Source organism: Gopherus evgoodei, chromosome 2 (assembly GCF_007399415.2).
Source record: "Gopherus evgoodei ecotype Sinaloan lineage chromosome 2, rGopEvg1_v1.p, whole genome shotgun sequence".
NCBI classification, from domain to species: domain Eukaryota; kingdom Metazoa; phylum Chordata; order Testudines; family Testudinidae; genus Gopherus; species Gopherus evgoodei.
In genome coordinates this window covers 125565921-125582543 of record NC_044323.1, presented here as the reverse complement: position 1 = coordinate 125582543, position 16623 = coordinate 125565921, and the positions used below count along the sequence as shown (strand labels likewise).

At 42.5% G+C, this 16623-nt stretch overlaps 1 protein-coding gene across 1 annotated transcript in view; it reads right to left on the bottom strand.

Moving 5' to 3' along the window:
• TERT (telomerase reverse transcriptase) overlaps nt 1-16623 on the bottom strand; it is a 122119-nt gene that overhangs the window by 1050 nt on the left and 104446 nt on the right. The gene's annotated exons all lie outside the window — the stretch shown is intronic.

Genomic DNA, 16623 nt, shown 5'->3' with positions numbered 1-16623 from the left:
AAATTGTGCCTAAAGAATGCTGTGGCCTAGACAGCTGTTTCTGCTGCTGTGCTTCCTTGGCAGAAGAGATGCTGCTACCTGAAAAGTCACACCTGGTGTTGAAACCCACTGGAAGTAAGCTAGGTTGTTATCTCCCTTACGAAAGGAGGAAAACTGTATAATGCAATAAGCAGTTTGGAAATGAAGATAATTGATAAGGGAAGGGAAAGTATCAATGAACAGTTTACTGTCAATAGGGGTAAGGACAATATGAAGAAAAGTTTAAAATATAGCAGGAATATATTAAATCCTAGCAATAGTCAATGTCTATTACTAGACAGAGATGGTAATGCTGTCAATAGTGATTCAGGAAGGTAGAAGTGTTCCACAAATATTTGTTTTGTATTTGGAAAGAAGATGGATGATGTATTTATATCTTAGAGAGACAAGAAGTATTTTTTCCAATGGTAAGTGTAGGCAGGATGTTAAATAGCAACTACTAAGGTTAGATATTTTTAACTCTGCAGGTTAACTGGATAACTCGCACCCAAAAGGTGTTTTTCTCCTCTTCTTCTTTAAATTGTCTGAAAATCTCTCAGAGCCATTGATGTTGACATTTAACAAATTTTGGAATATTGGAAAAGTTCCAGATGACTGGGGAAAAAACTGGTTTTCTGCTAATATTTAAAAATAGCAAATGGCAACTAAAGGCCAGTTGGCTTGATACTGAGCCCAGGGGAAATCATGGAAAGGATGGATAACATAATTAATGTCTATCAACATGACTTTATTGAAAGAAGCATTTATTAAACTAAAGTATCTGTGTTTATATATATACACTTAGACTTCTGTCAGGCATTTGATGTAGTACTACACGACATTTTGAATAAAATATTGGCACTACATAAAATCAATGCAGTAAATTTAAGTGGATTAAAACTTGGTAGCTGATCTCGAAAAAGTAATTGTGTATGTGAAATCATTAAATAGGGTATTTAAAGTGGGGTTTTGCAAGGATCAGTTGTTGATCCAGTGCTATTGAAAAATCTTTATCAACTATCTGGACCAAAAATATGATGGTAAAGTTTACAGATGATACATATACTAGATTAATAAATTCCAAGACCCCAAGGGACCACTGTGATAATCTACTCTGACCTCCTGTATAATATGCCATAGAACCTCCTCAACCTTCCCGTGATGTAGCATCCATCAGGACCCTTGGTAAGTTGGTCTAATTGTTAATTTCCCTCACTGTATTCAATTTCAGTCAATTGTCTAGACACATTCAGTTTCAAGCCACTGGATCTTGTTATACCCTTGCCTGCTAGGCTGAAGGACCCATTATCAAATATTTCTTCCCGTGTAGGTACTTATTGATTGTGATCAAGTAACTCCTTGGTCTTCTTTTTGTTAAGCTAAAAGGATTGAATTCCTTGAGTCTATCACTGTAAGACGTTTCTAATCCTTTAATTATTCTCGTGGCTGTTCTCTGAACTCTCTCCAATTTATCAACATCTTTCCTGAATTGTGAATACCAGAAATGGACACATTATTCCAGCAGCAGTCATACTAGTGCCAGATACAGAGGTAAAATAATGTCTTTATTTGTATTTGAGACTCCCGTTTATGCTCCCAAGGATTTCATTAGCTCTTTCAGCCATAGCATCACACTGGGACCACCTTGGCAGCCAGTAAGTAAACCGCAAAGGGTACTTTTCAATGGTGCTGCAAGCACTGGTGGACCATGAAGGAACTCATGTTCAGCTGATTATTCACTATGACCCCCACATCTTTTGAAGAAGCACTGCTTCCCAGGCTAGAATGCTCATCTTTTAATTATGTCCTACTGTTCTTTGTTCCTAGATTTATACACTTACATTTAGCCATATTAAAGCCTATATTGCTTGCTTGTGCCCAGCCGTCCAAGCGATCCAGATTGCTCTGAATCAGTGACCTGTCCTCTTCATTGTTTACCAATCCCCCAGTCTTTGTGTAGTTTGGAAACTTTATCAGTAATGATTTTATGTTCTCTTCCAGATTAACAATGAAAGTGTTAAATAGTGTAGGGCCAACAAGGACTGATCTCTGCAGGACTCCACTAGCAACACATACACTTAGTGATGATTCCCTATTTATGATTACATTTTGAGACCTAACAGGTAGCCAGCTTTTAATCCATTTAATGTGTGCCACATTAATTTTACATCATTCTAGTTTTTTAATCAAAATGTCATGTGGTACAAAGTTAAATACTTTACAGAAGTCCAAGTATATTGCTTCAATGCTATCATCTTTATCAAACTTGTAATCTCATGAAAAAATATATCTCATGATATATATATCATATATCAAGTTAGTTTGACAGGCTGTTTCTCATAAACCCGCTTGAACTGGAGTTAACTATATTACCCTCTAATTCTTTACTAATAGAATTCCCTATCAGCTGCTCCACTATCTGTCTCAGAATTGATGTCAGACCGCCAGGCCCACACCCTGGTTATCCCATTTACCATTTTTAAATTAATGGAGTAGTAAATAATGGCAGGTCAGTTCTACAGCCCTATCTGAATCACTTAGCATGGTGGGGTCATTTGAATAACATACATTTTAATAAACCCAAATGCATTCATCTTCAAACAAATAATGTAGGCCCCACAAGATGAGGGACTGTAACTTGGAAAGCAGTGAGTCTGAAAAAGACTTACTGATAGTGAGTGATGACAAACTGAATATGAGCTCCCAGTGAAATTAAGTGTCTAAGGACTTGTGTATATGAGAAAGTCACACAAGTTTAACTAGGCTTGATTTTAAGCTCATTTAATTAAACTAACACAAACTCTTGTGTGGATATTCTTGCTTCAGTTTCAACCAGGATTATTTCTGTTTAGTTTAAGACTATAAGAAATCTGTTTAAATTAAACTGAAATAAGTCACACAGATTGAAATAAGAGCATTCACTCAGGCGTTTGCACCAGTTTAACCAAACTGGTTTAAAAACTGATCAGTGAAATCAGCATACTTTCCTCATGCAAACAAGGCTTGAGATAGTAAATGAAATCCTTGGGAATCCAGAGGAATAAGAAATATAAGTTGTGAGGTGGCATTACCATTGCTTACAACATTAGTGAGACAATTTCTAAAATACTATGCCCAGCTTCAGTGTCGAAAATGGATGTTGATACATGGAAAAAGGTTCTAGAAGTGCTACAAAAGTGATTTGAGGTCTGGAAAATCTGCCTTACAGCGAGAGACTTAGGAAGGTCCAGCTATCTAGTTTAACCAATAGAAATTTTATAAGTGACTTGATCACAGTCTAAGGGTATGTCTACACTACGAAATTAGGTCGATTCTATAGAAGTCGACTTTTAGAAATCAATTTTATACAGTCAATTGCATATGGCCACACTAACTGCATTAAGTCGGCGGAGTGTGTCCTCACTACTGTGAATAGCATTGACTTATGGAGTGGTGCACTGTGAGTAGCTATCCCACAGTTCCCACAGTCTCTGACACCCATTGAAATTCTGGGTTAAACTCCCAATGCCTGATGGGGCAAAAACATTGTTGTGGGTGGTTTTGGGTACATGTTGTCAGTCTCCCCTCCCTCCGTGAAAGCAATGGCAGACAATCGTTTCGCACCTTTTTTCTGCACAGACACCATACTACGGCAAACATGCAGCATGCTCAGCTCACCGACACTGCCGCTGTTGTGTCCTGGGTGCTGCAGGCAGCAGATAGTGCAGTAGGTCTGCAAACCACTATCATACACTGCTTCTGCTGCAACTCTGCTCTGCTGCTATTGCCTTGATAACAAATTTCTCCATGTTGTCTGTCATGGGCTCCTTGGTACGTGTGTTCTTCCTTGGGAAATGTGCGCAGTGCTAACCACTGTCCTCCACCGCTTCTGCTGCAACTCTGCTCTCCTGCTCTCCTGCGCATGCCATTCCACTGCAAGCATGGAGACCGCTCAGCTCACCGCTGCTGCTGTGAGTATTGTAAACATCTCGTGCATTATCCACCAGTATGTGCAGAACCTGCAAAAGCAGGCGAGGAGGTGACGCCAGTGAGATCACAATCGTGATGAAGACACGGACACAAACTTCTCTCAAAGCACAGGCTCTGGCAATTTGGACATCATGGTGGTAATGGGGCACGTTCATGTCATGGAACGCCGATTCTGGGCCTGGGAAACAAGCACAGACTGGTGGGACCATATAGTGTTGCAGGTCTGGGATGAATCCCAGTGGCTGTGAAACTTTCATGGAACTTTGTGACTTGCTTTCCCCTGTCCCGAAGCGCAAGAATACCAAGATGAGAGCAGCCCTCACAGTTGAGAAGTGAGTGGAGATAGCCCTCTGGAAGCTTGCAATGCCAGACAGCTACTGGTCAGTCAGGAATCAGTTTGGAGTGGGTAAATCTACCGTGGAGGCTGCTGTGATCCAAGTAGCCAATGCAATCAGTTTGCTGCTGCTATCAAAGATAGTGACTCTTGGAAATGTGCAGGTCATAGTGGATGGTTTTGCTGCAATGGGGTTCCCTAACTGTGGTGGGGCAACAGATGGAACGCATATCCCCATCTTGGGACCGGACCACCTTGGCAACCAGTAAGTAAACCGCAAAGGGTACTTTTCAATGGTGCTGCAAGCACTGGTGGATCATGAAGGATGTTTCACAGACATCAACGTGGGATGACCAGGAAAGGTACATGATGCTCACATCTTCAGGAACTCTGGTCTGTTTGAACAGCTGCAAGAAGGAACTTACTTCCTAGACCAGAAAATTACCATCGGGGATGTTGAAATGCCTATAGTTATCCTTGGGCACTCAGCCTACCCCTTAATGCCATGGCTCATGAAGCCATAGACAGGCAGCCTGGACAATAGTAAGGAGCAGTTCAAGTATAGGCTGAGTAAGTGCAGGATGGTGGTAGAATGTGCATTTGGACATTTAAAAGCTCAATGGTGCAGTTTACTGACTCTGTTAGGTCTCAGCAAAACCAATATTCTCATTATTATTGCTGCTTGCTGTGTCCTCCACAATATCTGTGAGAGTAAGGGGAGACGTTTATGGTGGGATGGGAGATTGAGGCAAATTGCCTGGCGGCTGATTACGCACAGCCAGACACCAGGGTGATAAGAAGACCAGAGCTGGGCATCTTACACATCAGAGAAGCTTTGAAAACCAGTTTCATGACTGGCCAGGCTACAGTGTGACAGTTCTCTTTGTTTCTCATTGATGAAAACCCGCCCCCTTGGTTGACTCTACTTCCAGCCAACTAACCTCCCCGCTTCGATCACCACTTTCAGAGGCAATAAAGTCATTATTGTTTCAAAATCATGCCTTCTTTATTAATTTGACACACAAATAGGGGGACAACTAGAAAGGCAGACCAGGAGGGGTGGATGAAGAGGGAAGCACTGGGTGGGGCGGTGAATGAGGGGAGGAGGGAAAGACAAGGCCACACTGCAGTTCAAAACTTATTGAATGCTAGCCTTCTGTTGCTTGGGCAATCCTCTGGGGTGGAATGGCTGGGTGCCCATAGCCTTCCCCCCACCCCCACCGCGTTCTTGGGCATCTGGGTGAGGAGGATATGGAACTTGAGGAGGAGGGAAGGCGGTTACACAGGGGCTGCAGTGGCATCTGTGCTCCTGCCACCTTTCCTGCAGCTCCACCAGATACCTGAGCATGTCAGTTTTGCTCCCCCATTAGCCTCAGCATTGCATCCTGCCTCCTGTCAGTGTGCTCCTCCCTCCTCTCATCAGGTTCATTTAATGCTTTCCTGGACTCTGCCATTGTTTTCCTCCATGCATTCTGTTAAGCTCTTTTGGTGTGGGAGAACTGCATGAGCTCTGAGAACATCTTGTCGTGAGTGTGTTTTTTTCACCTTCTAATCTGCACTAGCCTCTGGGACGGAGATGATAGGGGGAGCATAGAAACATTGGCAGCTGTGGGAGAGAAAAAAGGAAGAACAGTATTTAAAAAGATACATTTTAGAGAACAAAGGGAAGACTATTTCACACTGAATCAAATGATTCACATCACATAGTACATGTGCTTTTGGTACAAGGTCGGATTTTGCCTCTTATATTGAGTGCCTGCCTGTTTGGTGTGAGACATCACACATGCTCAGCTGAGCAACAGAATTCGGCTTGCAGGCAGCCATGGTAAGGCAAAGGGTTTTGGCTTCTTCAACCTTCACAACATGTGGGAATGGTTTCAAACAGCAGGGCTCTCCTTTCCCATACCAAGCAAAGCCCAGGGGCGGCTCCAGGCCCCAGCATGCCAAACGCGTGCTTGGGGCGGCATGCCACGGGGGGTGCTCTGCTGGTCGCCAGGAGGCTCCAGTGGGCCTCCTGCAGGTGTGCCTGTGGAGGGTCCGCTGGTCCTGCAGCTTCGGTGGCGCATCCACAGGCAAGTCGCGAGACCAGCACCCTCCGCAGGCACGTCTGCGGGAGGTCCACCAGAACCGCAGGACTAGCAACCGGCAGAGCGCCCCAGCTGCATGCCACCATGCTTGGGGTGGCGAAATGGCTAGAGCCACCCCTGGCAAAGTCCGTTGAGTTGGCCATTTAAAAGACGGGACTGCAGTTTTAGGGTGAATGTGCAGTACAATCCAAACCCCTCCACCCAATTCTCTGAGATGACTGCCTCACCCCCCTCCACACACACCATGTATAGTATTAGAAAAGATCCAGGTCAGCCATGAATGGGTCTCCCCGCACCGCATGCAAGGTTTTGTTCTGCAATGATTCCAGACTACTTGTTACTGCCTTGGCATGATAAATTAATCATTAAACATGCCTGCTTTTAAACCCTGTATTATATTTACAAAGATACACTCACCAGAGGTTCCTTCTCTGGTTTCATGGTCCAGGAGCCCGCATTGGGAAGCTTGGGACGGTATTGGCTCCAGGGTGATGAACAGTTCCTGGCAGCCGGGGAGAAGAGATTCTCTGCTCACCTGCTGTGCGCTATCCACAACCTCCTCCTCATTTTCCAACTCCTCATCCGTGTTGCATGAGACTCCCCCTTTGCAGATGTCCACAGATAATGGTGGATAATGGTAGGGGCCACCCCTAGAATGCATGCATCATAAAACCGGCATGTATGGGGCTCTGACCTGGAACGACTGTTTGCATCCTTTGTTTTTTGGTAGGCTTGCCTCAGGTCCTTAACTTTCATGCAGCATTGCTGTGTGTCCCTGTTTTAGCCTCTGTCCATCATGCCTCTGGAGATTTTGGCAAATATACTGGCATTTCATCTTTTGGAACAGAGTTCTGCCTGCACAGATTCTTCTCCCCATACAGCGATCAGATCCAGTACCTCCTGTTTGGTTCATGCTGGAGTTCTTTTGAGATTCTGGGATTTCTTGGTCACTTGTGCTAATCAGCTCGCCACGCTGGCCACACAGGAAATGAAATTCAAAAGTTCCTGGGGCTTTTCCTGTCTACCTGGCCGGTGCATCTGAGTTGAGAGCGCTGTCCAGAGCGGTCTCAATGGAGCACTCTGGGATAGCTCCTGGAGGCCAATACCATTGAATTGCATCCACATTACCCTAAATTCAACCCAGCAAGATAGATTTTAGCGCTAAATCCCTTGACGGGGAGGAGTACAGAAATCGATTTTAAGAGCCCTTTAAGTTGACAAAACAGGCTTGGTCGTGCAGGGTTAATTTGACCTAACACTGCTAAATTCGACCTAAACTCGTAGTGTAGACCAGGGCTAAGATGGAGAGAAGATTTCTAGTAGCACAGGGCTCTTATCTAGCAGATAAAAGGTGTAAGTAAAAATGGCTGGAAATTGAAGATAGACAAATTCTGACTAGAAATAAGGCATACATTTTTAATAGTGATGGAAATTAACCACTGAAACAACTTACCTTCAGATGTGGTGGATTCTGTATGTCTTGAAGACTTTAAAATCAAATCTGGATGTCTTTTTAAAAGATACACTCTAGTTAAAACAGATATTATGGACTTGATGCAGGAATTACTGAGTGAAATTCTACTGCCTGTGTTATAAGGAAGGTCAGACTAGACATAATGGTTCCTTCTGGCCTCGAAATTTACAATTCAATGGAAAATAAGTGTCTGGAGTATGAAGTCTGTTTCTTTTCCCTTCCCTCTAAGGATATGTGGAGGTATGGAGCCAGATATGGTGTCAAGATACCCCTGACCCATAGGGTGCAGGAGAGCAGATCCACCTATCTGAGCACGGGTTGAAACACAGCTGTGTACAGTGATGTGTTTATGTGGGAGATATGGTAATTATGTAGGGCGAGGAGGAATACAGTGATGTGTGTTGCGTGTCTGAGGGAACAAAACAGGTGGGGGGAGTGATGTGGTTGTGGGGGCAAGATTGTGTAAGGATGAAGTAAAACTGAGTTGTGTATATGTTAATTGTCGTTGTGTGTGTGGAAAGTCACAACATTTGGATATATATAGGAACATTTTTGGAGGTTGGTTTCAAATGTTTATGTTAACCCGCTCATGTTTTGTGGAATAGTATTTACTCAGACACATGCTGTTCCTGTAATGTGAATGAAGAAAGTGCATGAGAAAGTTGTCAGTAACCTCAAACACAAGAACAAGAAGTAGGAAGACATGTGAACAAACCCTCTCCACCTTAACAGGAAAGTGTGAAAACAATCAGCAAAACTGGAAATTGAAATTCTGACAGGAAAACAAATCTCACTTTTTGAGGTTTCTAGTGTGTTAAAGAGAGAAAGTATTCCTAAAATTAGGTATTACTCTCTCCCCCCAAGGTTGACAGCTCCTCTTTCAAGACAGAGTCACAAGCCTAATTTTACAAAAAGAACATGCATCCGAAGAAGTGGGCTGTAACCCACAAAAGTTTATGCTCAAATAAATGTGTTAGTCTCTAAGGTGCCACGAGTCCTCCTGTTCTTTTTGCGGATACAGACTAACATGGCTGCTACCCTGAAGCCTAATTTTAAATTTCGCTGCTTTTGTGGGGACTGAAATACGTAGTAGTCAGATAAATGACTATATAAATATGTCTCCTTCTTGCTGGGAGATGTACTTCCTATAGATAATCAACTTCACAATTGCTTATTTAAAAGTAGTAATTTTTTATTTTATTTTAGTCCTATTATCATTGCCAAGCCCATAGCAGCAAGGGAGAGTAATATGGATTTTTTTTTCTGTCTTGTGCATTATCCACAGAATTAGTAGGGTTACCTACGTTGTGCTGCAGTGCAGACTACACAAGTATGAATTACAGAATGCCCCAAAGCATTGTGCTGTAACTGTCTTGTGTGGACACTTCTGGTATGAACTAAAAGGTACTTCGTTCACATTAACGTAGTCCTGTTTGAAAGACTATGGTAACGTTAACTATGTACATTTTAGTGCACACCAGCAGTGTCCATGTGGACAGTTACAGAGCAACACTTTGGTGCACTCTGCAATTCACACCTGTAATCTGCACTGAGGCACAATGTAGACATAGCCTAAATTCTTTTTGCATAAAACTTACCTAAAGGCATTCAGGTTTACACACCCTAATTGCACCTTAACTACACACACAAATTCCTTTGGGGAAATAACACTTTCTGATGGTGATGCAGTAAGTAGAAAATATAAATTGACATTCAGATCCCATTTGCTACATTTGCAAGATAGACAACTCATTAGAAAACAACATCAAAACCAGAGAACATACATACTTGTAAAGACAGGTTTTACAGCTCATGTTATTGTGGAATAGAATTTACTAAAACACATGAACTGACCAAACTTGATATAGAATTCATTGAGGGACAATGAATATGGAATACTATAATGCCTTCTTTTTTTTTTTCTTTTTTAAACAGTCACGTTTCAGAATAGAACTTTAAATTAATCATTAATTTGGGTTTTGGGGCAATTTACTTTTAGTTTCACCTTTAAATTACGATTAAAAACAAAAATAGAGAAGGTAATATTGCCAACTCCAGAAGTTCACAAATCGTGAGTCAGCCCTCCCCAAAGTCATAAGATTTTTTTTATAAAAAGATTTAATTACATTTTTTGTTTGTCATCTGGCTTTTGAATTCTCCTTGCCCACTCCCAGTGTGCGTGATGCAATTATAATGTTGTCAGCTCTCACAAATGTTTAGTGAGTAAGGTGATTCTGGCCCCTCTGTAGAAGTTCTTTCTGGAGGACCCCATTAAGATCAGCTCAGCAGTCCCTACTGTGCTAGGAATTGTTCAAACACATAGTTGGGCCTGGTTCACACACAGAGATTTTGTACCAGTTTAACTGTTGTGAAAAAGCTCCAAGCCATACATGGTGGGTCCCACGCTTTCAGGTGGATTCAGGGGCCTCAGGAGGTCGCTAAGACCCTCAATGTGACCTCGCTTTCTCATAGTAATGGCAGGGGTCACAGCCTACCAAGCTACCTTCATCACAGGCTATTATGGGAGTGGGAATATCCCACAGTCCCTATTAATCCTTTGAGCTTAATAGGTGCAATTTGGCCTCTTGCCTGGACCAAGGCCTGCCTCCCCTCTCAAGGGGGTCTCTATACAACAGGGGGAGGGAGAGGGAGGGACCTGGACCCACCCTCTACTCTGGGTTCCAGCCCAGGGACCCTAATGGTAGCAGTTGTTTGCGGCTTCCCCTTCACCCCTGGAGCTGCTTTGATTCCCTGTGCCACTTCCCTGTGATCCCCTTTTTCTGGCTTCACTCTTACCTCAGCTCCTTTCACCTAGAGGCCTTTTTGAGGGAACCAGAAGGAGACCTTTAAAGCAGTATGAGTGAGACCTTGATTGTTTTCAGCTGTCTCCATTAGCCTGACGGCCTTACCTGGTTAATTGGTGTCAGGTGTCTTAATTGGCCTGGGGAAACAGAGACATGCTAACCCTGAGGCTGGTATACCTGCCATCCACCACTCTCTTATATCTTTCTGGTCTGAGTCTGTCACACTATGTTACTCAGGGATTTGATTTTTTTGCCATAGAGTTATACTAGTACAAAGCCCAGAGTAGAATCATTTATACCAGTAAAAAAGGTGCCTTGTACCAATATGTCTTAATCTCCTTTCACACACAGGAATAGCTATACAGGTATAAGCACACTTAAACCAGTATAACTGCATCCACACTAGGATGTGTTGCTTTAACTGTACCAGTATAGCCAAAATGGCACAGCTTTTGTATTTAGATAAGACCCAAGATATGGTCCTTGAACAGAAGCACTTACTACCATTTTTTGCAGTAGGTTGTGAGTTTGATGTCAGACTCCCTAAACTCATCTCATATTGGAGCTGCCAAACATTCATTAGATGGGAACAACTTTTAATCCCTGTTGAGCTGGGCAGGATTCAAAACCAGTGACCTATAACTGAGAGGCCCATTAGCAATGCCCTAATATTAATGCTACATCTGTGAGAATGAGGCTTGCTTTCTGGAAATATATAATAAACATATGTTTACATAAGCAAGTTCTTCCACCTTCTGGATTCACAGCCAACCCCACACACACCTTCCTCTCAGTATCAAACATACTCTATTTGCCACATTCTGTTCTAAAAGAGGGAGTTCTCATTAATCAAAATGCCAGCAGTTAAACATTAACATTCAAATTAACTTCTGCGTAGACTGTTTTGCAACATAAAGTCATATCAAACAAATAGTCTAAGGTCTTTACACTACTTTATAAAAATATACTTTTTGTCACCCTGTAACATTCTGTACCTCAAAGCAACACCCTGGCACCCTCATACTCACCATGGTGATATAATTTTGATATGTTTTGTACAAAATATGCCCTTGTAAGGGATCATTTAAAAAGTCTTGATCTGTTGAATATTAATATCCTGTTGGGTTGTATGTGCTATCGTTTTATTGGAAGTTATGAAGTTCTGCTGCGTGTGTGTTACTGAAATATGTTGTGAGGTTGGAAACACTCACAACCAGCCTTTCAGGTACAACAATGGAGAAGCAAGACAGCGTTTGCCCTCCATTAAGGGGAATCCCCATTACAAAGGACTACCCCAGGAACCGTATACAATGGAAATCTCTCAGAGATAGCATGTAGACAATGGAGACTGTTTGACTCATGTCATAGCAAAGGATCTTTCCAGCAAGCGGGAAGAAAATATAAAAGGAGGAAGTGACATCATCACTTGGCCTCATTCCCTGCACAACTCAACACCTAGAAACACATTTGGAGGAACAAAACTTGAACTGGGGAGGTGGTCCCAGGCTGAAAAGAAGAATCTCAGCCTGTGTGTTAAGGAACTCTCCCATCTATCAAGGTGAGACACTGCCTGATTTAAATCCTATCTAGTTTATATTACTTAGATTTGCAATTTTACTTTATTTCCTAGGTAACCAACTTTGATCTATATATTTATTACATATAATCAATTAAAATCTATCTTCTGTTGTTAATAAATCTGTTTCACAGTTGACCTATACAGTGGATTTTGCTTGAGGTGCATGGGAAATCTGCTCAGGGACAAGAGCTGGTACATTTCCTTTCCACACTGAGGGAAAGATGGACTAAGCAGTAAGGCTAATAAACACACTGGTCAGGTTTCTGACCAGGGCAAGATGGTACAGGTCTGGGGTCCCAGGCTGGGGAGCTCTGGGGAAACTGGCTGGAACCTCTCTATTGTTAGTTTATGAGTGGCTAGGAAAGCTTTTGCGTAACGCAACTGGGTGTGTCCCTGCCTGTGAATGTCTGTGTAAGTGCAGTATCTGGAGAGGTTTGCAGCTTGTCACAACATCACAGTGTGAGAGGGGGGCACAGGTTGGTAAGACAGAGTTCAGAGGTACCGCAGTTCCGGTTGCACCCTGGGGAATCCATCACACACACCCTCAACTAGGCAATCAGAAACTTTCAGAATCAGTGAAACATCTTCCACTTCTGTTATAGGAATGAGGGGGAAAGCATGATGTTATCTATCCTCTGTGTGGACCAACCCACAAAGAGAGAAAAAACATATACATTATGACGGAGTTTCCCAGATGTCTCAAAAATACTTGTGTGTCAGGATTCCTTTTCTATTCTTAACTTTTGGATGAGATTGTGCTTCAGTGATTACAAACAGCACACAAAAATAACATGACTGAACCCAGAATCTCTGGATGTAAAAGCATGACATGCTACCACTTGAGATAAAGAAACATCTGTCTTAGCAAGCAGAGTCATATACATCTATATATGGTGCAGTAACTAAGGCCCCAAAGTTATGAGTTATTACTATTTGAGAACTGCCTGGGCATCAAGGCAGCTAAGAAGAGACAGGACAGAGAGATGAGGGGAAAATACTCAAGACCTAAGAGCAAGGTTTCTTCAGACTGTCTGAGGAAACAATGTTTTTGTTTCCTTTCACAAGAATGCACTGTTGGTACAGCTGAAGAAATTTCCTTTTTTCCCTGTCTGTGAATAAATGAATTTAAAAAATTGATATCAAACATTAAGATATTATATGATGTGTCGGATAATAGGGAACTTAACGGAATCTGATACTGTGATTAAATGAAATTATATGTATAAAATGGAAGTCAACTATATATATAGCTTTGGGCAAAATACTGTATACTTTATTGTCAGAGTTTACCTTATCGGCAATCCTGTTAGGTTGGAAAAGGGGTTGCATTCATATTGATTTATTTTAGTTTAGTGACCAAGTGGAGAAGTAAGGCTAATATTTGTAGTTATGTATGCTTATGCTATCACCTGTGCCAAAAGAGAAAGCAAATAATAGGAACTGAAATCAAATAGTGTGTTTATAAGGACACTTGAGCATGGAATGAAATAATCAGAAATGTAACTATTTGATTCCTAAGGCCTGGGGTTAGGGCAGGAGTATTGTAAAATTGGACCTTATTCCACTCTATATTATCTCAGTGAGATGAGAAGCATCCCATCTTTCACTGTCCTGAGCGTTACCCAAAGGGACAGGCTGGGTGTGATTCCCCACTTGTGGGAAGAGGTGGGACACTAGTAACTCTAGAGGACTTTTTTCCCCAGTATACCTAGCGAGGCTACACTAGAAAGGCCTTGCCTACTGGGTCCTAAGAACACTCTGGGATTGCGTTTAAGGCTGCAACCCATATACTCTCCCTCTTGAGGGACATCACAGCTGCTTGTGAGACCCAGGGACTGAGCCTGAATACTTGAGGCTACGGTGAAGGAGCTTCCAAATTGCCTCGCTCTCTTGTCATGGTACCTCCCCTCCAACTGCTCCTCTGACCCACATCAGATCCATCTGTGAGGTGGAGTGCTCCCACTTAGTTACTAGATAGGGGTATGTTAATTATTGGCAATCTAAGTGAGGTAGTAACTTTATGTTTAACTAGAATGTTAAGAAGGGCACACAGACAAAACACCAAATCAAATCAAACAGATTTATCTTTCTCAGAAAAAGCCTAAAAATAGGAGAAAACTTGTTAGCAGATTTCAAAAAATACATAGCATAGTCCCATCCTTGTTGTTAAAACAACAGAAATGAAAAAATTATACAGTTATTCTGGCCTGCTGGAGGAAATCTTGAAGTAACTTTGCATTGTATAAAGAAATGTTAAAACAAGTTTAAAGAGCATCAAAAAATATGGAGAGACTTCGTATAAATTGTATGAATTTATAGAAATGTTGATAGAGGAACTGCCACTTGAGCAATTATAACTACAAACTTGGCCAAGGGATAAACTGCAGAGGGGCCCACGCAAAGTGACTTATGGAGTTAAGTTCCTTAAGCTACACAGTTTGTCATAAATGTAGGAGTTTTTGTTTGATAGGAGTAATAGACAGACCTTGGGGCTGCTGTAATTTGTGGGGAAGTAGGTCAAAAAGGTACACTATTATAGATCCATTAGGAGGGAGACACTGAATTGGCCTGTAAGTAATTGACCATGTCTTATGCTTTAGTTTATGATTGTTTTTCCCCCTCTATTGTGTTAGCAACCTCATAATAGAAAACCAATTGGCACAAGTGAAGATCTATTCTGAAAGACAATCAAAAATCTAAACAATGTCACCCTCTCAAGATAGTGATTGACTATAAGTGTTATTTTCTGTTCTGGTTGTATTATTTGATTCTAAAACCTGAATGGTTATACCAACTAATTTTCTAGTTTATACCAAATCATATTCCAGCGCTATTTTTGTCTTCTTATATCTGTGGCAAATAGCCGACACTGTTATAGTGGGTCCCTCACTATCCCTAGAAATTCTCTGACTTGCTTTTTGTGGACTGGTCGGGGCCAGTCCTGTATTGCCTCTACTTTGTTCCATTGGGGTTTCACCAAGCCCTTTTCTACTACATACCTTGGCTAGCCCTCTCTTGCAATTGGGACGGTTGGCGCTGAGGCTGACCTGTCTAAGGGCATCTAGTACCACTTCTACTTTTCCTAGGTGCATCTCTTAGTCAGGAGTGGGGTCGTAATAATTTGTCCATTAGTCGTTGCAATGTTGCAAGGGCCCTAAATGTGAGGACAGTATATTGGAAAAGGCTGTCGGGTATAGAGAAGGTGGTCTTCTCCTTGGTGTCCTCAGCCAGGGGGATTTGTCAATAGCCTTTGGTGAAGTCCAGGGTGGTCAAATATCAAGCCTTGCCTAACTGATCAATTAGCTTATCAATGCATGGTATTGGGTAGGCATCGAACTGGGATATTTCGTTCAATTTCCGGAAGTCGTTACAAAACCTCCTCACTTCCCTCCTAATTTCTCCCCTTTTGGCCTCTGGAACTTGGTTTTATTGTTACCCTTGCTCCGGAGCAGGTGACAATACGGTGTTGGACAGTTGTCATATGGCCTGGCTGCATGGAAAACACGTCTTGGTTCTGCTGGATCATATTAATGATCTCTAGTCATTGTTCCAGGGTTATTTTGGGGGATAGCCTCATCTGCCCTTGTGGGCCATATGCCTGAGGTGGAGCTCCCTGGACGACCAGGCATGTCTCCTGATCATGCCAGGGTTTCAATAAGTTAGCGTGGTAGACCTGCTCGGGCCTTCGGCAGTCTTGGTTGCTTTACCTTATAGTCCACCTCCCCAATGACTTCCACCATCTCATATGGCCATATCAGCACCAGCACCTGTTCTCCTGGCTGAAATCTTCATGCTTTCACCCAGTACTTGTAATAGCACAAGAAGCCCAATGGACCTCTCTCTAAATGCTCTTCTACTATGGGGGTCACTTGGGCTACTCGCTATCTCATCTGTGCCATGTGCTCAATGACATTCTTCCCTGGGTTGGGCTGTTCTTCCCAATCCTCCTTGATGATATCTAATAAGCTGCGTGGGTGGCCTCTGTATAGTAGCTTGAAGGTGGAGAATCCAATAGATGCCTGGGAGACCTCCCACATCGCAAACATCAGGTACAGTAGAAGGGTATCCCAGTCATTTCTATCTTGAGCCACCACCTTCCAGATCATGCTTTTGAGGGTGTGATTAAATCGCTTGACCGGGCCATCTGTTTGAGGATGATAGACTGAGGTACGTAAGGCCTGGATGCAGAGTAAGGTACATAAGCCCCTCATTAATTCTGATATGAAGGGAATCCCCTGGTAGGTCAGGATCTCCTTAGGGATGTCCACTCTAGCAAAAACCTGGAGCAGTTCTTTTGCTATTGCCTTCACCATGGGGCTTCTTAGGGGAATGGCTTCTGGGCACCGTGTGGCATAGTC